The 25,400-nt window shown below is 50.6% G+C and overlaps 1 protein-coding gene across 1 annotated transcript in view; it reads right to left on the reverse strand.

The window, feature by feature from the left end:
- TRIM24 (tripartite motif containing 24) overlaps window positions 1-25,400 on the reverse strand; it is a 1,617,419-nt gene that overhangs the window by 1,184,319 nt on the left and 407,700 nt on the right. The window lies entirely within an intron of this gene.

Raw genomic sequence — 25,400 nt, forward strand, 5'->3', positions numbered from 1 at the left:
AGTACCAGAGGTCACTGTATATCAAGACTAGGACAAAAACTCCTCAGACAGCATTATCTTATTGGAAATGCACATGTCCTGTTAAATACAAATATGCAACGCACTGAGAAAAGTACATAAATAACGTTTCCTGGAGAGAGAGGAATACATACGCAGGTTAAAGAGGGCCCTGCGCAGAGTAAGGTAGAGAAGAGGCAGAGTATGCAGTCATGAGGAAACCCACAAGTTTGGTCTCGCCCGATGCGAAAGGCTGGGACACCTAAGTCACGACGCAGCACCAGTACAAGAAAGCAACAGGGCAGAGGACAGATGGCATGCATTACTCACTGTAATAGCATTTCTGATGATTGTATTTGCTTAGATTCACATGCTGTGCATATAGTCCGATATCTAGTGGTAACCGCAGAGTACTGCATCTCGTCTTTCGAGGATCGAAAGGGGACGTCGACATGGGCATGCCTGTAACACTATCCCTAACGTGACGTGTACTGTACCCAAAATCCCTCACGCATCGAGGTCCCTCCGACTGTATTTTTTCTGCCATGAGGGAGCCCAATGACTATCGTGAGTGAGTACATAAAAGAGAAAAAGTAGTAAAACGTCTATGTTCCGTCCACCCGAGCGGGAAGGAAGGGTGTGCACATGTGAATCTAAGCAGATACAATCATCAGAAATGCTATTACGGTGAGTAATGCATGTCTTCTGATGCTTGTTAATCTGCTTAGAATCACATGCTGTGCATAGACTAGCGAGCAGTACCAGGAGTTGGAGTGGGTTGTGAGAAGGAACAGTAGTGAAAAGATGTCTTAGTACTGCTGGTTCCACCTGAGAATCGGACCCAGAATGAGTGTCTAGGCAATAGTGTTTTGTAAAGGTGTGTACAGAACTCCAGGTTGCAGCTATGAAAATGAACTCAAGGGGAACCTTTGCAATGAATGCTACGGAAGCCCCAGTGCCTCGAATATAATGTGCTCTAGGCTTGAAGGGCAGTTCTCTCTTAGCAAGAGCGTAACGGAGTGTGATGCCGTTAACAAACCATCTTGAGATGGCCGATTTACAGACAGGATCCCCCTTCTCTACCACTTGCCACTGAGACGAAAAACAGATTTGTCTTTCTCAGTGGTCTAGTTCTTTCCAGGTAAAACATGACTATCCTGCGCACATCTAATGTGTGTAGGCTTCTTTCGGCAAAGTTAGTGGGGTTCTGGAAGAAAGTAGGCAGTTATATTGATTGGTTCACATGGAACTTGGAAATAAATTTCGGCGCAAATCGAGAGAGTGCGCAGAACCATCTTATCTGTGTGGACTGGAATGAAAGGGCCTGTAGTTCGCCAACTCTTCTTATAGAAGTGATAGCCACTAGGAAGGCTGTCTTGTATGTAACATCCTTGAGGCTTGCCTTATGCATAGGCTCAAAAGGAGACCCCATAATTCTAGTCAATACCACATTTAGGTCCCATCCGGGAGCCGGGTTAGAAATGGGTGGGATGAATTCTTTCAACCCCTTCAATGAAAGCTTTAATAACTGGTACCTTCCACTACGACACCTTCTGGTGTGATGTGGTGTATGCCGAGAGGGCAGCTAGAGGAACTTTCAGGGAATTAAAAACCAGACCGGAGTCCAGTAAGTGATTTAGGTACGACACAATGTGTGTAGGAGAGCAGTCGATGGGATTGATGCCCTTGGAGTTGCACCAGATAAAGTGTTTCCATTTGCTGGAGTAGCAATATCGGGTGTTAGGTTTTCTCCCTCCCTAAGTATGTCCATGCATCTCTAAAGGAGTTGTAGGTGTCCGAACTCTATGACCGCAGGAGCCAGGCCGTTAAGTTCAAGGTTTGCGGGCATGGGTGAAGTGTTTCTCCCTTGTCCTGAGACAACATGTTGTACGGACAAGGCAGTTTCATTGGAGGAGATGGGGACATCTGAATCAGATGAGAGAACCAAGGTTGGCGGTCCCACATGGGGGCCACCAATATCATGGTGACTGGATCCTGGTGCATCTTGTGCACAATCTTATTGAGTAGGGGAGTCGGTGGTGGGAGCGGGGTGGCATAAACAAATTTCCCAGACCATGTTATCCAGCGACCATTCCCCTTGGATCGGTTCTGGGGGTACCTGGAGGGGTAATCTTGGCATTGAGCATTCTGCAGAGTTACGAACAAGTCTATCTCTGGGAGGCCCCATAGCGCAAAACCGTTGGAGACGATGTCTTTGTATAGTCGCCATTCTTTCTCTAAGGGCAGTGGGAAGTCGATGCTGAGAACGTCCGCCAGACGATTGATTTCCCCTGGAACGTGTTGAGACAAAAGGAACATCCTGTGTTTGAGAGCCCATTTCCAAATGTTCTGGGACAGCTTGGAGCTTGGATAGCCCTGGAGAGTGTGTGCGCCATGGCCATGGTACTGTCTGTCAGGATCAGGACTGTCTTCCCCTGTAACTGTCTAAAAGGTATCAGTGCTTTGAATACAGCTAATGGCTCTAACAGATTTATGTGGTTGGATACTACTTCTGGGGCCCACACGCTGTGCGCCGTCTGATGGAGCAGGTGAGCCCCCCCACCCCTTGAGAGATGAGTGGCTTCTACTGCGGGGGTGGTGAAGGCTTTCCCCTTCAAGAGGTTTTCCCTCGACCACCACTGCAGAGAGAGAACGAGGGCTGGGCAGATAACTACCAGATCTTACCATTGTCCACTGGCCTGACACCACTGGCTGCTGAGACACTCTTGCATGGGACGCATGCGCAGACGCGCGTGAGGAACTAAGTAAATACCGAGCGCCATCATTCCTAGCAGTTGCATGGCCTTGCATACCGTCACTCTCGTTGGAGGGAAAGACGAGGCCGTCTTCCGTCTGAACTAGAGCCCCTTGAAACAATTTGACTTGACTGCGGTCTAGGCTGGAGTTCTTCTCGTTGATTGAGAATCCCAGGCTGAATAAGAGGTCTATTGTCTTTTTAGTGTTCAAAAGGCATGTTCCATAGGACTGCCCTGTTATGAACCAATCGTCGAGGTATGGGTAAACCCGGGACGTATTGTCTGCGCAGGTGCGCCGCAGCCACTGCCAGTACCTTCGTAAACACCCTTACCGCTGAGGCAATGCTGAAGGGGAGTGTTAGGCAGAAACCTGTGCAGTTCCATTAGGGACCACTGCAAAAAGTTTAAGTCTACAGGAGTTAACAGTAAACCCAATTGGCAGCAGTCCGCACCACCCAGATGTACCTGGTAGCTGTGGCTGAGCAGTCAGACTTCTCACAAGAAGAGTTAGGCAGTATATAGAGTATACACAATAGGGCCAAAAAATACAGTAGCACAAGCAAACACTGACCAGAGCTTTGGTATAAAAGTATATAATTATTTATTTAAAAACACACCTCCACAAATATGTCAAGCAAGTTCAAAGACAGTCACTTGAAGTATATACACCTCCCTAGTTAATTATTCGACAAGTCTAGGTTAAGACACCACTTATTTAACAAAACAGAGGTGAGCGCGTAACCGTAGATGGCACTCCAATAATTTGTTTAAAAGGGGAGAAAAAAGGCAGAATAAGAAAAACACACAGTACCAACACTTAAGAAACCACAGCAAGTCAAGAAAGGCAGGGTCTACTGTAGAGCAAAAAGTTCATAGGCCAGGCCCACGCTTGGAGAGAGCAAGGCGGAATGTGCCCAAGATCACGAGGTGGAAATGCACTCAAAGTCTTTGCAGGAAAATCAAAAGAGATTGGATCAAGTTAGAAAGGTAATGTTTAACAGGTCCGAGGTCACCCCAGGATAGAGAGTCAAGGATTTACGGGATGTTTGGACAGTCTGTTGCAAGGGAGACCAGGCGGGACACAGTACCTGAAATGGTGAGAAAGCTCCAGCGGGGGCAGTTGTTCCTGATAGCGGATGCAAGTAGGAGCTTCGTCCAGGGGAAGAAAAGATCTCGACGTGGAGGAAAGCTGGAGGTCGTTGCACTGCCAGGGAAGAAACCAGCCGCAGAGTTTCCCGGTTAAAAGGTACTACCCTTTTATTTGCAGTAGTGGTGAAGCGTGGCTATCCGGCCGCCGGGGTGCTTGGCATGGGCGATTCGACCATGAGACGATCCAGGGAGGCGAAAAAGGCGAACTGGTTAGTCCCACCAGCTCAAGGGGAAGAAGACTCTCCTGGAAGAAGATCTCCTCTGTTGTCAGGAAAGTGGTGAGTTTCGTACAGCAGGGCTCCACCGGTGGTGTTGTCGTTGTAGATGGCTCAGCTTCTCCCCTCTTCGGATTTTTTAGGTCCTGTGGCGACTTCTGAAGTTCCAGTCCCCAAAGCCCTGCTTTTATGCAGCAAAACCCCCATTCATCAGCCTACCTGTCACTCAAACATGCTAAGTGGTGAGCCGGGCAGCTCACCACTGGGCCAATCACACAAGAGTGCTACTTGACTTGCCAAGGCAACTCAGTCCAGGGTGCCTAATCCCCTTCCCACACATCCTGTTCATCCCAGACAGAGTGGCACCATTTGGAGGGCTTCCTTGGCGAAGCCCGCCTCTGCAGTTACCACTGGATGTCGGACTATATGCACAGCATGTGATTCTAAGCAGGTTAACAAGCATCAGAAATGAGAGACTGGGACACCAGAGTCACAGCGCAACCCCCGGGGCCAGAGACCAGCAAGGGAGAAACCGAGAAGGTGGTAGCAAGACCACAGGAAGCCTGTGGTGGGCAGACGGTTGTAGAACTATTGCAGAGATCACCACGCACAAGAGTGGCGGAACACCGTATAGAGAAGAAAGACCGTGAGGAGAAGTACAGCAATAACAACAAAGGCTATGTGACCGCACTCAGAAGCCAGAGAAGAGGTTGCAGAGGAACCAGCCTCCAAAGGACATTCCACTTCATTTTAGACGTTAACGGGAACAATGGGAGAGCAAAATGGATAATTTGATCGTGCAACCCACTTGTCACAGTAGAAATTATGAGACAGACTTATCCTTGAAACAGATGAATCCACAATGTTGGGATATAAGAGAGGGAAATAACATTGTGAAAACAGAGAGAGGAGGAAGCATATCACTAAATCAATTAAAGAAGTAGGACAAGGTCAGCTGAGTTGTAATTCACTCAGAGAGAAAGACTATCTGAATCATAGTTTTCTCCTATGTTATGCTGGAATCGACAACCAAGACTCCACAGCTTGGAAAAAAAAGTTTTAAAAAAACAGAAAAAAAAAGAAATCACAAAAGGGAATCCCAAGCAGAAGGCAAACGTACAGAGAGCAATTGAAGGGTTGAGTTAAGTTACTTACCTGCAAGTATTAGCCTCCAGCATTGGTGTGGCATGGATTCACATGCTCATGAATATTCCCAGTCAAACTGGGAATTGTCTGTAAAGAAAAAACAGTTTCACTTTAAAACTGTATTTCTCCTCTAAAGCAAATCAGTGTCCTCTGGGTCATACTGCCCCCATCCAATGACAGTCCTCTCTCTAAGACCCGCCTCTGGCGGGCATCTTCAGATTTGGTAAGCACGTAAAGTGGCAGTATGACGAAGAAGAGACAGAGGGAGGGTTCACATGTGAATCCATGCCAGACCCATCCTGGAGAACAATAGTTACAGGTAAGTAACTTAAACCTTCTCCAGCATGAGATCTGGCATGGATTCACATGCTCCTGAAAAACGAATACACAGCAGTACATATTACACAACCACACGAGGTGGCAAGGCTCAACAGAAACAATTAACACTTATCCCTGGAACAAACTTGCCTCAAGCGAACAGGTCGCATAGCACTGCCTGGCTGACTCTGGACTCCTCCCTGGAATCCCTGTCGACACAGTACAACTTTGTGAAGGTATGCGTGGACCTCCATGTTGCAGCCCTTCAGATGTCGAGCAGGGGGAAAGGAATGCTGTTGTCGCAGCCACCGCTCTGGCAATGACAGTGCATGATGCAGCCCGAGATCCATCTTGAGATTTGAGCCTTGGTCAAGGCCTTCCCATGATTCACAGGTCCAAAGTTCACAAACAATTGAGAAGTCCTTCTGAAAACTATTTGTGCATCCCAAACTTCAAGGCACAAGCAACGTCCATCAAATGCAAGGTCCTCTTCGCCAGTGACAAAGGTTTCAGGAAGAAAACAGGCGACACTAAAGGCTTGTTGAGGTGGAATAACGACAGGACCTTCGGTATGAAAGTAGGGGGCGTACGTAGAAACACCCTCTATTCGTGGAAACTCAGATACAGCTGCTTGCAGGACAGGGCCTGGATCTTGCCCACTCGTCTGGCTGAGGTGATGGCCACAAGGAACGCTGTCTTCCATGAGAGAAACATGAGTGGGGCCTGATGCATAGGCTCGAAAGGTGCCCCCATGAGTCTCGTCAGGACTACACGGAGTTCCCATGCCGGGGCAGGCGACTTCACCGGTGGGATAGATCGAAAAAGCACCTTGAGAAACTCCTTAACGAGTCTGTGGGACTACAACGAGGATCTTCCAAGGGATCTGGTGTAGCGTGAGATAGCCTCCAGGTGTACCTTGATGGATGCATGAGCCAGCACAGGTTTTACCAAGGCAAGAAGTATGGAAGAATCTGTGGGGCTGTGACCCTCAGAGGGGTAATCTTCCACAACTGGCACCATGTTGAGAAACGCTTCCACTGATGGCCGTAGTACTTCAGTGTCAATGACAACCCTTCTTTGGCGAGGATCTTCCTGCAGTCCACTGGCAGCACATAACTTCAGAACTCTAAGGCTGCGGGAGCCATGACTTCAGTTTCAGAGATCCTGGGTCGTGATGAAGGACTGCGCATGTCTCTCTGGTGAGCAGATCTGACAGTAGCAGCAACTAGACTGGAGGCGACATTGACAGTCTGAGTAGGTCCGGATAGAAAATCTGCCTCGGCGACGCCGGAGCGATGAGTATCATCTTGCACCGACACGGTCTGAGAGATTTGATCACATGTAGCAGGAGAGGAAGCAGAGGAAAAGCGTACAGAAACTGACCAACGAAGGGGAAGGAGCATGCGTCCCCCATGCTCCTCAGTTGGTGGAATCAGTTTGCCGGCGTGGCAAACAGATCGATCGGAGGTCTGCCCCATTTGACGAACAGATGGTCCACCCGATACTGACGAAGTTCCCATTCGTGGAAGGAGCGCAGTTCCCTGCTGAGGGAGTCAGCGATGGTGTTCTTGATGCCTGCCAGGTGTAGCGGGACAAGGAACATCCCCTGTCCGGTGGCCCCATGCCACACGCCCTGAGCTTCCGTGCAGAGCGCTGGGGATCACGTGCTCCCTTGCTTCCTGATGTAAAACATGGTGGTGGTGTTGTCTGTGAAGATCCTCACCACCTTGCCTCTCAGAGACGGTAGGAAAGACTTGAGGGACCAGAACACTGCCCGTAGCTCCAGAATATTGATGTGCAAATCATTTTTGGTCGGAAGCCACAGACCTCTGGCATATAGACGTCCTGTGTGAGCTCCCCAATCTTCCAGAGCGGTGTCCGTGGTGACCATCTTCTGCTATGGCAGGGTTTGAAATCCCAACCCCTGGGCGACGTGGGAGGGCACCCCCCCCACCATTCTATTGCCCGCCGGAATTCTCGTTTGGGGGATGGGAGGATCTTGTCTGCAAAGTTTCCGGACAATTGTACCCAATGTGCATCCAAGAATTCCTGTAGGGGGCAACCTGCAGAGACGGATGACGTAGATGAAGGACGACATCATGCCCAGCAATGACTAGCCGGCCCGAACTGTGGCCGTCTTCGCCGACGACAGTCGCTGCAGCTTCCCTTGAATGGCCACTAGCCTCTCCTCCAAGGGGGATGCCAGGCAAGCCACTGTGTTGAGTCTCGGGCTGAGGTACAGCGCGTTCTGCAATGGCATTACGCAGGACTTTGGATAGTTTATGCAGAACTCCAGTTAAGTCATTAGCCAAACGTCACTGTGTGCTTGTCGGCCAGTTCCTGGGTGCGGGCATGTATCAGCCAATCGCCCAGGTAAAGGTATACATGGGACCGACTAAGCCGAATGGTAGGGCATTGAACTGTAGTGTTGGCCTTGTACCACAAACTGTAGGAACTTTCGAAGTTTCCTGTGGATGGGGACATGAAGAACACATCCTCTAGGTCCAACGACATCCAGATGCAACGTGACCATCCTGAATTATTTCCAGACGGCGTAGTGCCAGGATGGGTCTCCAACCCCCCCATGTCTTCTTTCTGAAAAGAAAGTATTTGGAATAGACTCCAGAGCCCCAGAGCCATTTGGAACAAGCTCAATCGCCCCTTTCGTAACATTGTTCGCACTTCTAGCAGGAGCTGAGGGATGGATGTGCTGCTCCTGACGGGGAACCAGTGGAATACGAGGGCATCTGCGTTGGAACTCCAAGGTGTGTCCCTGGGCGAGAGCGTCCAACACTCCTCTGTTAGTGATGATCTTCTTCCAATCTAGTCAGCCGGCCTCTCACCAGGGTGCACGAGTGGGGGCCCAACGTCTTGGCCGGTTCAGGCTTGCCTGGGTGACGCTGACCTCAGCTGCCGCAGGCCTGGGAGCGACCCCATGGAGGATCAGGGATGTTGCCTGTACCACGTGGAGTATCCCTTGGATGATCTGCTTGATTTTCCCCTGGAGGAGCGAAAAGACGAGCGATGCTGCTGCAGAGCGCCATGGTAAAGTGCTGTCTCAATTTTTATGGCTTGAAGGGATTCGTCAACCACCTTCCCAAACAGATTTTCTCCATCAAAAGGCATGTCCAGCACCTCTGCATGAACGTCCTGGTCGAAAGTTAGTGGCCTTCAACCAATCCTGCCGATGTAGGCAAAAACTGTTTCCCCTCTGCCGGAATCCTAGTCGGCAAGGTCTTCTGCCACCGTAATGGCATGGTCCGACGCCAACTCCCCTTCCTGGAAGAGGGCGAGAGCCTCGGTTTTCTTGTCATCGGATTCCAGGATAGGACCGAGCTTGTACCAAAGCTCCCGGTCATATCGGGACAAGATAGCCAGAGCAATAGCCACTTTGATCATGGACGCCGCTGTGTAGATGACGCTTTCCCATAGTGCCCATCTTCTTCCCCTTGTTGTCCGGGGGGACTGATTATGCGGAGGCTGGATTGGCTGAATGTTTTCATGTGGCGGCTGACACTACAGAGTCCGCCGACAGTTGGGACCTCAAGCACTTCAGTGCAGAGTCCAGCATCCTGTATTTCTTCTCCAACCTGTCTTGGTTGGTTGGAGCGAGCCGTGCATGGGTTTTTCACGAGGGCCAGGCCTTCCTCCCAAAGGTCATCCAAAAAGGGTACCTACATGAAAGTCTTCCTCTTGGACTCCCATCGGTCATGTAGGAAGCCCTACTTTTTGGTTTCCTCTGACACCAGCTGGAATAGAACAGAGGCCCTGGAGATTGAGAGGAATGATCCCACCTCGTCTGGTGAGAGCCTCTATGAGGGGCGCCCAGGTGCAGTGATTCGTCGTCTGCCATGACAGAGTCATCATCATTGGTTGCTGTGTCTGTACCAGTGTCCGTGTATGTAAACTGCAAGCTTAATTTGATCTCTGTAATTCCATGCCTCTGGTCAGACCACTACAAAATAACCTTTGCAATTAACTCCAGTCCTCAAATCTGCAAACCCAATCTTGCCCCTGCTACTCGAAACCGTAATAAGAAGGATATCTCGATTGAGAAACTCCTTCCAATTATCCTTCCTCTACTAAATACCTCTCTAACCACCAGCTCAGACCCTTCAGTTTTAGTGGATATTTACAACCAGGCTATGCTCAAAGCACTTGACACTATTGCACCGCTAAAATTGCATAAACAGAAACCTCGTTCTCATCTGAACTCCTGGTTTACCCCCCGATTTAGAGACCTACGCAAAGATAAAAGAAAGGCTGAGTCCCTTTGGAAAAATACACCCTACCTTGTTAACAAAAACAACCTAACTCTGGCCTCATCCACCTACAAAGCTGCTATTCCTGTAGCCAAAAAAGATGTCCATAACAAACGTATAATGCAGGCCCAATCAAACACGAAGGAAGGAAGGAACAAGTTACTTACCTGTAACTGTTGTTCTCCAGCATGGGTCTGGCGTGGATTCACATGCTCATGAATATTCCCCGTCGTCAGGCTGGGAATCCTCGGTAAAGAAAAAATCAGTGTCAGTTTTGTTTCTGATCTGTCTTTCTTAGTAGTAACCAATCACTGATCTCTGGGTCATACTGCCCCCAGCCTATGACTGCCCTCTCCCTAAGCCCCTCCCCTGGCAGCCATCCTCAGATTTGGTAGCAGGTAAAGTGGCAGTTAAACCAAGTGAAGAGCCGCAGAGGGGAAGGAGGGAGGGTTTGCATGTGAATCCATGCCAGACCCATGCTGGAGAACAGTTACAGGTAAATAACTTTTTCCTTCTCCAGCATGGGGTCTGGCATGGATTCACATGCTCATGAATATAAGAATACATAGCAGTATACACATGCACAACCACGGGAGGTGGCAACAGGCTCAACATTAAGCAATGCAACAACTCAACATTAAGCATCTCTTACCTCCTCACCAGGCTCACCTTAAACGAACAGGTTGCGCAGCACTGCTTGGCCGACCCTGGACTCCTCCCTGGAGTCCCGATCGACGCAGTATAATCTTGTGAAGGTGTGCGTCGACCTCCACGTAGCAGCCCTGCAGATGTCCAGCAGGGGCACACCGACAGGAACGCCGTGGTAGCAGCGATCGCTCTGGTCGAATGAGCTCTCGGACGGCCGGGCAGCGGTCAGTTTGCCAACCGGTGACAGTGCATGATGCAGCCGGAGAGCCATCTGGAAATGGAAGCCTCCAAGAGAGCCTTCCCTTGATTCACAGGTCCAAAGTTCACAAACATCTGTGATGTCTTCCGAAAACTCTTTGTGCGGTCCACGTAGAACTTCAGCACTCTAGCTATGTCCAGCGAGTGCAGAGTCCTCTCGGCCTGCGACGAAGGCGACAGGAAGAAAACTGGTAACACCAAGGGCTCATGGAAGTCCAACGGCACCTTGGGCATAAAGGAGGGGTGCGTCCTCAGCACCACCCTCGTGTCGTGAAAAGTCAAGTATGGAGGCTTGCAAGATAGGGCCTGGATCTCTCCCACTCGTCGTGCGGAGGTGATGGCCACGAGAAATGCTGTCTTCCACGACAGGAACTTCAACGGCGCCGAATGCATAGGCTCGAATGGGGCCCTCATGAGCCTGGTCAGCACCACGTTGAGCTTGCACGCCGGGGCAGGGGCCTTCACCCGCGGGAACGATCGGAAAAGTCCCTTCATAAATTCCTTCACCAGGCGATGAGACCACAAGGTCGCCCGTCCTGTAGTTCTGGTGTATCGGGAGATGGCAGCCAGATGTATCTTGATGGAGGCGTGAGCCAGTCCAGCTTTGGCCAGCGACAGTAGGTACGGCAATACTTGAGGGGCCGTAATCCGCAGAGGGTTAATCTTCTGTGCACGGCACCAGACAGAGAACCTCTTCCACTTATGTCCACAGCACTTGAGAGTTGAGGACGCCCTGGCTTTTGTAAGAACCTCTCTGCAGTTAGCCGGGATATCGTATCCTCCAAACTCTAGTGCTGCAGGAGCCAAGCCTGCAAGTTCAGCGACTCCGGGTCGTGATGAAGAATGGCGCCTCCTTCCCTGCAGAGAAGATCCGTCCGTCGCCAGCTTGATAGGTGGGGACGTTGACAAGTCCAGAAGGTCCGGGTACCAGATCTGTCTTGGCCACGCCGGTGCGATGAGGATCATCCTGCACCTGGACCTCTTGAGCTGGTTGATGAGACGGAGCGGCAACGGAGGGAACGTGTACAGGAACAGGCTGTCCCAAGGGAACGAGAAAGCATCGCCCATGCTCCTCGGTTGTGTGAACCTGCTGGCGAACCTCTGGCACTTGGAGTTCGTTGCCGTCGCGAACAGGTCGATCTGGGGTTTGCCCCATGATTGAAAGAGCCTATCCACCTGGTCCTGGCGTAGTTCCCACTCGTGGAACGAGCGCAGCTCCCTGCTGAGTGAGTCGACAATGGTGTTTTTTATTCCTGCCAAGTGGAAGGGAACCAGAAACATCCCCTGGCCGACGGCCCAGCGCCACAGATCCTGGGCCTCCTTGGATAGGGCTGGGGATCTGGTGCCTCCCTGCTTCCGGATGTAGAACATCATGGTGGTGTTGTCGGTGAAGATCCTCACCACTTTGTCCTTGAGGGACGGAAGGAACGATTTGAGCGCCCAGTACACAGCTCGTAGCTCCAGGATGGTGATGTGGAGAGACCTCTCCTCCGGAAGCCAGAGGCCTCTTGCGTGGAGATCTCCGGTGTGGGCCCAACATCCCTCCAGGGAGGCGTCCGTCATCATCGTCTCCTGATACGCCGGGGTCTGAAAGTCGGTGCCTGCCATGAGGTGCGCATGGGTACCCCACCATAGAATCGCCCGACGGAACTCCTCGTCGAGCGGGATCCTGTCTTCGAAACTGCCTGCCGCTTGAATCCAGCAGGCGTCGGGGAACTCTTGTAGCGGACGCATCCGAAGTCTGCAAAGGGGCACGAGGTATATGCATGAGGACATCATCCTGAGGAGGGACTTGATGGACCTCACCCTGGCCACATCCGTGGCTAACAGGCGCTGCACCTTGCCCAAAATGGCCTTCGTCCTTTCTTCCGACAGAGATGCCAATCGCTCGACTGTATCGAGCTTCGCTCCCAGAAACAGTGCTACCTGCGACGGAACCAGGTGGTATTTGGGGTAGTTGATGGTGAATCCCAGTTCCGTGAGCAGGCGGACAGTCCTCGCTGTGTGTTCGACGGCGAGTTCTCTTGATCTTGCACGGATTAGCCAGTCGTCCAGGTATGGGTAGACGTGGCTCCCCTGGAGGCGCAGCCGCGCCGCCACTGGTGCGGGGCACTTGGTGAACACCCTGGGTGCCGACTTTAATCCGAACGGCAGGGCTCTGAATTGGTAGCGACGCCCCTGGACTACGAATCTGAGGAACTTTGTCTCCTTTTAGAATGGGGATGTGTAAGTAAGCATCCCCCAGGTCCAACGACGATAGGAAGTCACCCTCCTCCATCTGTCCCAGCACGTGCTGGAGGGTGACCATCAAGAATTTCTGTGCCTTGATGTACTTGTTTAACAGACGTAGGTCCAGGATGGGGCGCCAACCGCCGGTCTTCTTTCTGACGAGGAAGTACCTTGAGTATACTCCAGAGGCCCTTAGCCTCTTGGGGACGAGCTCGATGGCACCTTTCTTGAGCATCGCCCTTACCTCCAACAGCAGTTGAGGGATGTGATTCTCCTTCCTGGCCACGGGAGGAATGCGAGGACACTTCTTTTGAAATTCTAGCGAGTGTCCGCGGGCCAGGGTGTCCAGCACCCAACGGTCGGTGGAGATGGACTACCACACGCTGACGAACTTACTCAGCCGGCCTCCCACCAAGGTGCTTCGGTGGGGGCCCGACGCTACAGCCGGTTCAGTCCTGCTTGGAAGAGGCCTTGCCGCCTTGGCCTCCTTGACGACAGCGGAGAGACCCTCCTTGCTTGCCGCGACCTCTGTAGGCCTCCTGTGACGAGGAACGGGCCAACTGGTGGTACGTAGAAGAGCCACCGCTGGATCCCTTGGAGGCGCCCTGTATGCCTCCGGAGCTCCGAAAGGGCCACCGTTGCTGAAGGACTCCTAGGGCCCGGGCTGTCTCTGTCGGTCTTGATGGCCTGGAGGGACTCATCCACCGTTTTCCCAAACAGGTTGTTGCCGTCGAACGGCATATCCAAAACCCTGGTCTGGACGTCCTGGCGAAAGTCAGTAGCCCTGAGCCATCGTCGTCGAAGGCAAACCTCGTTGCCCAGCTGGCGAAATCCGGTATCAGCAATGTCCGTTGCCACCGTTATGGTGTGATCCGACGCCACCTCACCTTCCTGCAGAATCTGTAGGGCTTCCGCCCTCTTGTCGTCCGGTAGGAAGTCTAGCAGGGGTGCGATCTTGAACCAGAGCTCCCTGTCGCAACGGGCCACAATCGCCAAGGCATTGGCCGCCTTAATCGTCGTCGCCGCCAATGAGATGACTCATCGTCCCATGGAGTCCAACTTCTTGCCCTCGCTGTTGGAGTCCAACTTCTTGCCCTCGCTGTTGGAGTCCAACTTCTTGCCCTCGCTGTTCGGTGGGGAAGTGGAAGTTGAAGCTGCCGCACCCGCAGCTTTCTTCTTGGCCGCTGCCAAGACGACCGAATCCGGCATAGGCTGGGCCCTGAGGCACAAGGGGGCGGCGTCGGGGACCCGGTACTTCTTCTCGTACCTGTCCCTTTTGGCGGGTGTCGTGGAAGGGTTCTTCAGGATAGCCAGCCCTTCGTCCCAGATGTCGTCGATTAACGGTACCGCGAGGACCGTCTTTCTCTTGGCCTCCCGTCATTGGTAAAGAAAGCCTTCCTTTTTCTGTTTCTCAGGGCAGAGCTGGAAGAGCTCGGATGCCCTGGCTATCATGGCGTGGAAAGAGCCAATTTTGTCGGGCGGAGAGGCCTGAGGGGGGGGCGGTTGATGAAGGAATGTCCGTTGTATCATCGCCACCTTCGTCGTCCGTCCCCGTCGCTGTATCCGTCGCTGTATCATCCCGAGGGTCCGGCGAGGGGGATGAGGGGTCCACAGGCCTTGTGGGCACGAAGGGCGGTGCGGGGTGGACTCTCCTCCGCTTGTTCGGAAGGCTTCCCGACGGTCCAGGTTCTGGATCCTCTGTCAGGGTCCGTGGTAACCTCGTCCTTATCTCATCACATAAGGATTAGATCGCCAACAAAATGGCCGCCAAGCTATCCTGGGGCTCGGGCAATGGCTGCGACAGGCGGGATGGCTGCTCCACTGGGCCCTCGTCGTCGCTATCTTTGATCACATCAGCAGGATCCTTCCCCTGGGATCGAACCTTCTCGAACCTCTCGTTGAGGCCTTTCACGGTTTCCACCAGATCCTCCGCGGAGGCTGAATCCGAGTCCGTAATGGCCACCGCCCCCCCTCTTTTTTCACCGGGGTCTTCACGGGGGTCTTAACGATGGGCTGGAAAGAGGATTCCCTCTGCGGTGGCAGGGAAACTCTGGGCCCCGAGGTAGCCTCTGCCGGCTTCGCCAGGGCCGCTGCGACAACCTCGATAGAGGCCTTTGCCGGGTGGATCAAGGCCCTCACCACCTTGGGTGCGTCCTGGGCCTTCGCTTTGGGGGAGGGTCATCGCCTCGCTCCCCCTCGGCTCCCTTCGAGATCGACCGGGGCCTCTCCAAAAGCTTACCCGGGTTCTCGGACTACCTCTTCCCCGAACCAGAGCGCTGGCTCGCGGTTGATCGTGCCGGGGAAGTCGCACCCTGCTTGGCAGCTGAAGAGCCCGACCTTTCGGCCCTCCTGGTGCCGGCGGACTCGCGGTGCTTGGCCTTCTGTTAGGCCCCCGTCGCCGGGGCGCCCTCACCGGACTTAGAAGACCGCTCAGACTTTTTGTTCGCCTGCTCACCTGCTGTGCCCTTCTCCAGCCAGGCGGCGAGGCGGGAACGACGATCTTGCTTGGTCGGTTCCGACAGGTTTTTGCAGAACGCACAGTCCTTTTCCATGTGCAGCTTGTCCTCATGAAGGCAGTAGAGACATCTCGAATGCTCGTCCTCCTTGAAAACATTTTGCAATCTGCATCCCGGGCAGCTCCTGAACAGCTTGGATCCGGGAGTCGAGCTTCCCTTGTCCTGGGCCATGTCCCCTCCAAGAAGCGTAACTCGACGAAAACTTCACCCTTGAGGGGCATAGAAGAATTCCAAAACGGGTCCCCGTTATCGGAGGTGGAAACGGTGGAGCTTGCGGCTCGATTAAACCGTAAAAATTAGAAAATCTTCTGAAAATGTGCGAAAACGCAGTAAAAGCTCAAGAGCTAAAGCACGAGGACTCCCAACACTTGAACGTGCGGTAAAAATCAGAGGGCAGTCATTGGCAGGGGGCAGCATGACCCAGAGATCAGTGATTGGTTACTACTAAGAAAGACAGATCAGAAACGAAACTGATACCGATTCTTTTCTTTACCGAGGATTCCCAGCCTGACGACGGGGAATATTCATGAGCATGTGAATCCATGCCAGACCCCATGCTGGAGAACTTTTTACGATCCCCAAGGAACTAGAGTCCCCTGTTGCCCCTCTGGTGACTTGTTCCCCTGACGCTGCCTGTTGCACGAATATTCAAAAGGCACTTTTAGATAAAATTGCCTGACTGCAAGCGAAAATAAATGCTAAAAAGAACAACCTAACCGATTCTACCCTGAACACAACATCATTCAACCTCCCAGTCCTTACACGCCCACAAAAACCTTTCAGCTCCTCCCCGCTATCCATTGAGGAAGTGGAAAATATTATAAAAAAAGCTTAAACCATCAAACTGTCAAGGTGATACCTGTCCTGAACCTATCATCAAGGAAGCTGCTCATGACCTTTTACCTTTTATCACTACTTTTATAAACGCCTCCTTCAGATCGGGCATTGTCCCAGATAACCTCAAGGATGCTTGGGTAATCCCTTTAATCAAAAAACCATCCCTTGACCCAAGCAACCCCGCCAATTTTAGGCCTATTACTACGGTACCATACCTTCTAAAAATTCTGGACGGCGCTGCATACTTGCAAATTCAGGACTATCTTGAATCAAACCAATTACTTGGTCTCCGCCAATCTGGCTTCCGTCCTAGACATGGTACAGAAACTGCCCTGATTGACTTAAAAACTCAAATTGATGACCTAAAAGATAAAGGCATGTTGGCACTCCTCCTCTTGCTCGACCTGTCAGCAGCGTTCGACTTGGTCAATCATAAAATTCTCTGCCACCATCTTAAAATTGCTGCGCACTTCTCGGACTCTGTGTCGTATTGGATTAGTTCCTTTTTAGCAAACAGAACTAAGAGGGTCTTCTCTCCTCTAGCCTCTGCAGATCCTGCCCCTGTTCCTTGTGGAGTCCCTCAAGGTTCTTGCATCTCTCCCACATTATACAATGTGTTTACAAACCACTCTTTGACATACTTGACTATCTGGGTGTTTCTTACACCAACTATACTGACGACACCCAGATACTCATCCCTATCTCTGGTGACTTTGCTCTAGACGCAAAGGCACTTAATGATGTCTACTCAATCATCCAGGCTTGGATGGCTCATCATGGGCTTTGCCTATATGATGAGAAAACGGAGCTACTCATCCTGGGATCACATTCCAAATTAGCCAAACTGGACCCAGCCTACAAATCATTCACCATAGACGGCAACATCATTAAAGTGTCGAACACAGCAAAAACTCTATGCATTTATCTCGACGCAACTCTATCTCTAACTAGACAAACAAATGCTGTAGCGTCTGCCTCGGCCTACACTTGCAAACTCATCACAGCCTGCAGACCTTTCTTGAACGATGCGAATTGCATCATCCTAGCTAGAATAATGGCAAAAATAGACTACTGTAACGCCCTCTACCTAGGGACCTGTCAAAAAAACATTGACAAACTACAAGTTACACAAAACAATGCCACCAGGGCAGCCCTCAACATCCCAAGAAGATCTCACATCTCAGACATCAGACACAACCTTCATTGGCTCCCCGTCGTGCAGCGAATTTCGCTTAAAACCTTAGCCTTAACTTACAAGGCTCAGAACAACCAGGCACCAGCTTATCTGAATACCCGTTTTTCGCAGCATGTCGCAAACAGACCGCTGAGATCAGCCTATATCAACACACTCTATACCTAGATTTAAGCTACAGTCCGCCAGGGGATCAAGTTTCCCAGTCCTCACAGCTAAACTCTGGAACGCCTCGCCGTCCACACTCAGATCAGCACCTACGTTCCACTCCTTCAAAACCAAAACCAAACTTTGGCTGCACAAGCTTGTTGAGCCCACTACACTTTCACCATAGGCACTCACCTTAACTACTTTAGCACTTCCCACTCCTTTCTAACCTCTATTTTAATCTCCTCTCTTCTCCATCGCATCCCTTACATCAGCCTTCAGTATCCCTCATATGCTGCTGGAGTAATTATGTGTAACCTGCACTGCTAGGTTTTTAAGTTCTGTTCTTTTAAATTTTATTGAATCATCTATGTGAAGACGGTTTACCTTTGTCTGTAACCTGTAATCTTTAGTGCATCATTTTTGCTACAACTGTTCCCCTTTGGGAACAGGTGATGCTTGCCTGTAACCACCTTCTTGCAACTACGCGTCCAGCTGCCTCATAGCAAGGTTGCACTCTACAAATAAAATAAATACAAATAAATGTATCCAGGTCCGCTGGTGAAGTTGGGTCCCGACGTGGCGGAGGATGCTGATGCAGCGGAGTCGGGTGACACTTCCTGGAGGCTGGTCAGGGGCTTGCGGTACAACAGGTGCCGGTGTTGGACGCAACCTTTGCTGGATCTCTGTCAGTAGGGTGTGAAGAGTTGACAGGATATCCATGAATATGTCTATCGGCTGTGGAGGGAATGATGGAGTGCTAGGCCCTGCGCCGCCGCCGTCGTCCTCGTGGACTGTATGGACGGATTCTTGGTCGTCGTCATCCGTGTAGGAGATGTCCATTGGCTGATCGCAAACACTGGAGGAATGCTTTGGGGGCTCCTCTCTTCCCCCCCCCACCGCTTTTCCCTCCCGAGGGCTTTGTATCGGGACGTGAACTGATGCCCCCCCACCCCGGCATGCCCGCAGCCTTCACCGCTGCCTCAGCAACCATGTCGTGCCTGGGAGGCAAGGATACTCTCTGCGCTGTAGGGACCACCCTCATCGGGTCGGTACCACCCTCCACAGCGCTCGCCCAAGAGATGTCGACGGATCGGTTGACGGGGTCTTTGGCTGCGCCGGGTGAGCCTGCTTTGAGGCCTTCTCTTCCTCCAGCCTTTGTTTCTCAGATGTGTCCCATAACTCGGTTGGGGGCGAGGACTTCCTCTTTGAAGAGGAACCTGATGGCAAGCTAGCTGATGAGGCGGACGGCAATGGCTATCGTGATCTATCTAACCTGGGACCCGCATCAGCGGTGAACCCAGCGGAATTGGCCTTGCGGTTCTTGGCCTTATCTTGGACCCACAGAGATGGGGCGTCCTCAAAGGACTTCGACCTCTGAGACCGCTCCTCGGACCGACCGGTCCTGGGTGATGCATGAACCCGCTCGGAGCATGGGTCAGGGGCCTTGCTCGACTTGAGCCATACCGCCAGCCTGTTATACCTGTCTTTCTTAGAGAAGCCCAGGCATATCTCGCACCCATCCTTGTTGTGGTCCGGGAGCAGGAAGTACAGACACTTTTGAGGTTTGTCCTCCACAAAGACGTTCCTTAGCCCACATTGGGTGCAGAGCCTGAAAAGTGTCAATCCCTCCTTTCTCTCCTCAGTCATTGTCGGATGGCGTGAAGTAGGCCCAAGACGGCATTCCAGAAACTTGGACCAACAATCGCCCTTGAGTGGCGCGCAACTTCACAAACAAAGGATTCCTGTTGCCGGCCGATGAAGATAGGAGCACAAGGGCTTAGATTGAACAAAAATAGAACTTTTCAGCAACAACGTGGGGAAAAAAAAAAGTACGAAATAGCTTGGAAAGCAACTGGAGGACTCCCAACAATGAACCATGCGATAATCTACGGATTGCTGCCAGAGGCGTGGCTTAGGGAGAGGACAGTCATTGGATGGGGCAGTATGACCCAGAGGAAAAGTGATAGGTTTAGAGGAGAAATGGAGTTTTAAAGTGAAACAGTTTTTTCTTTTACTGAGGATTCCCAGCCAGACGGGGAATATTCACGAGCATGTAAATCCATGCCAAACCCCATGCTGGAGAATGGGGAATAATGTTAGATGCATTCCATTCAGAAACCTCCACACAATTAGAGTTGAAATCACCCTGAATAATTATACTGTGATCATGATCCTTTGCAAACCAGTCCCCAAAAAGGTCAGATAAGCTTGTGTGTATGGATTCCATCGTTACCCTAGCAGGGTTCCAATAAACGTTACCAATAGTACTTTTGATTGCAATAAATGTGATATAAGATTAACGGCCATCAGTCCCTCAGAGTAGTGAACTACTTCCGAGGTTACATTTAAGTTGGTATTGATTGCTATAGCCAGACCCCCCCACTCTGATGTCGGCTCGAGTGGCACGGCTAGTATAGGTTTGATAACCCTTCAAATCAAGATGTGCAGTTGGCATTGTCTCCTGAAACATAATTATTAAAACTTCTAACAGATGAATTCTGGAAAAATCTGTTCAGGTTAACCAGGCCACAGACATTACAAGACAGTACATTCACACTAGAAAGGCTAGAATTGCGTCAGATCCTGTCTACCTACAGCAAATGTTTTTAGGGCTGACTCAACCCATGACCAGTCTTTCCCATCTTGCAAGAGGTTAGAGATTTGTGCTACAGTAGTATCTCGAAGGGGAGCTAGGGTGTTGATAGAATTAGAGTCTACCTCCCTCACATTCGCCCCTTGCAGATGAAAAGCCAATAATGTCTTGGCCTCCTGTGAAGATTTGATCAAATGTAGGTCATAACCCAATGATTGTAGATTAGCCCACTGCTTCCATACCAAGCTGGAAAATATCTCAGAGTGAAAATGACATGCCATGCGATAGTTATTTAATATTGGCAATGTTATATCTATGTCTTCAGAGTTCAGGGATCTCAAAGAGAGAATGTTGGAAAATATCCAACAGTTTGGACCCATTTACCCTTGTTGAACCATTAATTGACTGTTGGATACCCACCCCACAATCTTTGAGGTGTACCGTTCAGTATTAGCATGCGTCACCTCATTGGATTGAAGACTGCCCCTATGCCTAGAAACCAAAGCACTACAATAATGAAGTGATCTACTACAATGGCTGCCCGTATATCGGTAGCAATAGTGGGAATAGAGGTACAGAAGAACCAAGACTTCCATTACCATCATTCTGCAAAATTTGATTTGAAACCACCATTACAGGGTTGGTTTTATTTGCAGAGTGAAGGAAGGAGGAAATTTTTGTTTGCCGATTTTGGGGACATCCTTTATGCTTCAAAATAGGTACTAACAGCGAATCTGAAGTGTCTTGCGACAATATTACAGTAGGTGATGGCTCGGTGCCATCTTCCTTCGACAAAGAATCAAAACACGGATCTGTGCCTGCGTCTCACGTGGAAGTAGAAATTATAGGAATCGAGTCAACAGCCATTATTATAAGATTGGAAGTTGGCCGTTCTTTTTCACAAATCACGCGCATAGAGTCAAAATCTTGGCCTTGCCTAATAGACCCAGATTCATGGTTTAGTACCCCATTAGAGTTGACCTGTGAATTAAGATCTATAATGTCGTTCACCCTTGGTTAACTGTCATAACCATTTTAATGAGGAGTCAAGCCCATTAAGCTATGCTGCCGGCATATTGCTTATGAATATTCCCAAGAGCTTTCTTCTCCTTTCGTATTTGATTATTACTATTGAGAGCCACATTCCCCATGGACAAATCCTTTTCAAAATTTGTAGATGAATGTCTGGCAAATCACTTAATCTAGATGCGCATTCTAGCAGAGGAGTAGGCCTATTCAGGGTTTGGCTCATAACTATCGGAGCCGGAATTATGTGAGCCCCTTGTCCAGAAACCCAGTTCATAAACTCCAATGATGGATTTGCATCTTTTTCCAGTAAAACTGGTTCAATAACATCCCTTATTGTAAACAAATCATGCACTTTCTGAAAATTCTCCTCCATCCTAGTGAGTTTTAGAGCATTTTCACGAACTGTATCTTTAATGTTATCGCACAGTCTCAGTAGCAACTCCAAAACCAAATTCAGAGCAGAAATGGAGGTACGCCCCAAAGAATCAATTCTGGTAGAATCTCGGATTGCCTTCTGAGGTGAATATTTTTAAGAGTGAAAAAGTTAGGATAAAGATTGTTAGGAAAGTTGGGCACCTCCCGGACCTCCCCTGGTTCAGAGGAAAGAACTGAGTTAGAGGCACCATCCAGCTTCGTAAACGCATTTGCCATATCCAAGACATCCCTTGCCTTGCACAGTCGAACAAACAATTCATCCAAAATAATTGAATTGTCCAATGTCAAGGAGGACGTCACCGGCCGGGCAACTAAGTGCCCCAACATGTTAGATTTGCGCTCATGCGCATCCGCGTTGGTAGTAAACTGAACCGCTGGGGAAAACTGAAAATGTTTAACTCTGTCATGAGGACACAAAACCTGCGCATACGTAACCCCCCATGAAGCAAGTTCAGTAACCACAGGGACGGACGACAACAGGCCTGTACTTATCAGATCAAGTGACAGAGTCGCAAAGTCAGCTTTGTTTTGATCAGAAAGTGTGGGCACGTCCGAATGATTTGGGGCGGCAAAGGCAGCGCAGGAGGATTAGAAAGTGCCATAGAATCTAGTAGCAAACAATTGGCTGAAGGAGGGTCAGCGGCTCGACACTTACTGCGAAGTGAAGCCGGGATGGTGTAGAGACGATTGCCAAGGCGCCGCTGTATAAAGATCTTTGCCATCCGAGGCACACAAGACCACACAGAACACTCTAATCAGTCCGCTCGCGGAGTGAGTATATATGTGTTCAAGCCACTTCCTCCAAAACAGTTGCTGACGAAGAAAGACTTTCCTTTCAAAAGAGCAGGAAACAAAATGCATTGTGTCTGCCCGAGAACACACCGAACCCTCTACTCACTCCTCTGGCTCATTAGAGATCAGTGGGGAGGTAGAGCGGTGGCAGTCTGGGGCGACGTACATAGATTGGTAGGTTTTGGAATGCCAAGTGGTAGTAAAGATGGCAGGAGTGACTAAGGGCCAATTTATTTACATACACAAGATTGATTCACCAGACCCGTAACAGGTGGCAGGGATTCCCAGACTTTGGAAGAAGACGCAATCCTTGCGTTACTATATGATATTTTGGAGGGGCAGCATGGGATTTCGAGGTTATACCTGAGACTGAATGCCAAATCTAAATGGGAGGCAGACTTGGGCAGGAGCTTTACCGATCAAGAATGATTGCACATACTGCTGTGTACTAAGAAGGTATCCAGGAATGCAAGATTTAAGATCACACAGTTATATGTTCTGCACAGAGCATACTGGATGCTGTATGGGATCTCACAATGTTCACGATTAGCAGACAAGGAGTGCCCTAAATGCGCTATGGAGGATTGAGACATAACACATAAGTTTCGGGACTGCGTGGTGATTGGGCGATTCCGTAGTGAAGTGGTGGCTATGATGACGCAGGGGGAGACATGTCTGCTCAGATTGTTCCAGAGATCAGAGGGGCGAGCGCAAATCAGTGACCAGGATGCTAGATATGGGATGCGTATAAGCAAATGGGAGGAGTGCCATGGCATGGAAGTGCCACAAGGGCACGCAGATAGAATGCTGGTGAAACGACCTGAGGCGCTGGGCCAGGGCAGAGTCAGTTGTCTATCATAGAGTGTTGCAAACAGGGTGTGGGGGGGTTGAGAGAAGTAAGTGATCATTTGACTGCCTGGAACATGCTGGTGCAGAAGCTGTTTCACTCACCGGATGATAAGCCCCCTTGAGGGCAGGCTTCAAAACTGTAGGATGAGGTCTAGGAAGAAGAGTGCATAGTGTTAAAATGCAGGAAGGTGGGATGGGAAGCACAGCGGGCTGGTGATGGTAGAAAAAGCAACCTGCTGTGCCGCGGACACTGGATGTAGAGGCTCCAGGATGCATATTATGCAGGCTGTGGGTTAAAATATTATATATGTTTCGTAGGCACTAGTTTTTGGTTTTATTTGCTGGTTATTGTACACTGCAGGAAGTGGGATGACGCATGATGCAATAATGTGATGGTGGCGCGATTGCTGTACCTAACAAAAAAACGGATTAAAAAAAAACAACAACTTTGTAATCACATTAGGTCTTGCACTAACCATTCCAATTGTTAAGTCAGATTTGAATTGTACCAACAAAGAATACTTGCTCATGTGTATTGTCAACCAGAGAAAAAAAATTCCCACCGCCTTTTTTATTCTTTTGAGGTGACCAGAACACTCCTTTTGTGATAAATGTATGCATTGGTAAGTATGTTTTCATGCATCAATAGTTGCTAAATTAATAGTTACTCACTGTTAGTCCCCTTTCCTCCATACTTCATGGGCGTTCCTCGCTAGGGACGGGAGACGGAACCTTTTTCACCAGAAAAAAATCATCTTCCCCTTTAAATTTCGAGACGCGCTGCTGAAGATCCTGAGCAGAAACTGATCGTTCAGTTGCCACTCTCAATTGTCTGCTCCCAGTCTGCTGAGCCTGTCCGCATCCAGATTGGAGTCCCACTGAAGGCGGATAGCAATCAGGTAGATGTTCTCCAGGGCCCATTCCCACATGCTGACCGTTAGGTTGCACAGTGAAGGGGACCTGGTGCCACCCTGCTTGTTGACATAGTGCATGCTGGTGGAGTTGTCCGTCTGGATGAGGACGACTTTGTCCTCGATGAGTGGGACGAAAACTTTGAGAGCTAGCCAGATAGCTTTCAGCTCCAACCAATTGATGTCAGACTCCTGCAGGGACCAGACTCCATGGATGCTGAGGTTGTCCAGGGTGCCCCACCCATCCAGGGATGAATCTGTGGTGATGGTACCCGGAGGGACTGGCTGCCAGGAGGGCTTGCCCGTCCTCAGGTTTTAGTTCCCGGACCTCGACTGGTGGTCCAGGTGGAGAGAGAGAGAGGACCTCTGATCAGCTCCTCTTGGGAGCCCCGCTCCTGATTCCATGAGGCTACGTAGTGCAGTTGTAATCTCCTCATCCTGAGTCTTGTGTGCGGCATGTCCAGCAGAACCGCTGCCATGATACCCAAAAAGATGTTGGTACCACCAGGCCCAGGTCACCACTCGACTGAGGAAGTGATTCGCAGCTATTTCCCGTCAAAGCTGCTGGTTAACGGCAGCCAGCATGGCATCCGCGTTGGATTACCGAAGGTGCAAGGAGGCGTTGGAATAAAGATTTTTTCCTTAAGCCTCCAAGATCATCTCCTCCTTGCCGAGCAGCCCTGAGGATGATGTTGCCGCAGCGATCATCGAAGAGTGTGGCTGAGGGTGTGCCGACAGCAAGAGTCGACCCCTCTCCATCTGCTCATACTTGCCGTCGAGGCGTGGATTGACAGACTGGGCCTAGTGGGCCTTAAGGCATCCCTTCTTGACCAGAGCGTAATCCCCGTTCTAGCCACGGTTGTGGAAGCCACAAGTACTAACCTGCAAGACGTTCATGAAAGGCCTTGGCTGATGGTGTGTCGGGGTCCTCCTCCTCGTCAGTGTCCAGCAGGGTTTCAGGCTGGTCCGGAGCTGGTGGGAGGGGTGCTGGGCACTGAGGTCTGCAGTGTTGGAACCTGAGCCAGTGGCTGTGGTGTAGGCTGGTGTGGAACCGCCTAAACTGTGGGAGGCAGGGGAGCCGGAATCGAAGGAGTTGGCAAGGGCAGTGGGGGCTGCAG

This window comes from Ambystoma mexicanum, chromosome 12 (assembly GCF_040938575.1).
Source record: "Ambystoma mexicanum isolate Mex_15411 chromosome 12, UKY_AmexF1_1, whole genome shotgun sequence".
In the NCBI taxonomy this organism is placed as follows: Eukaryota; Metazoa; Chordata; class Amphibia; order Caudata; family Ambystomatidae; genus Ambystoma; species Ambystoma mexicanum.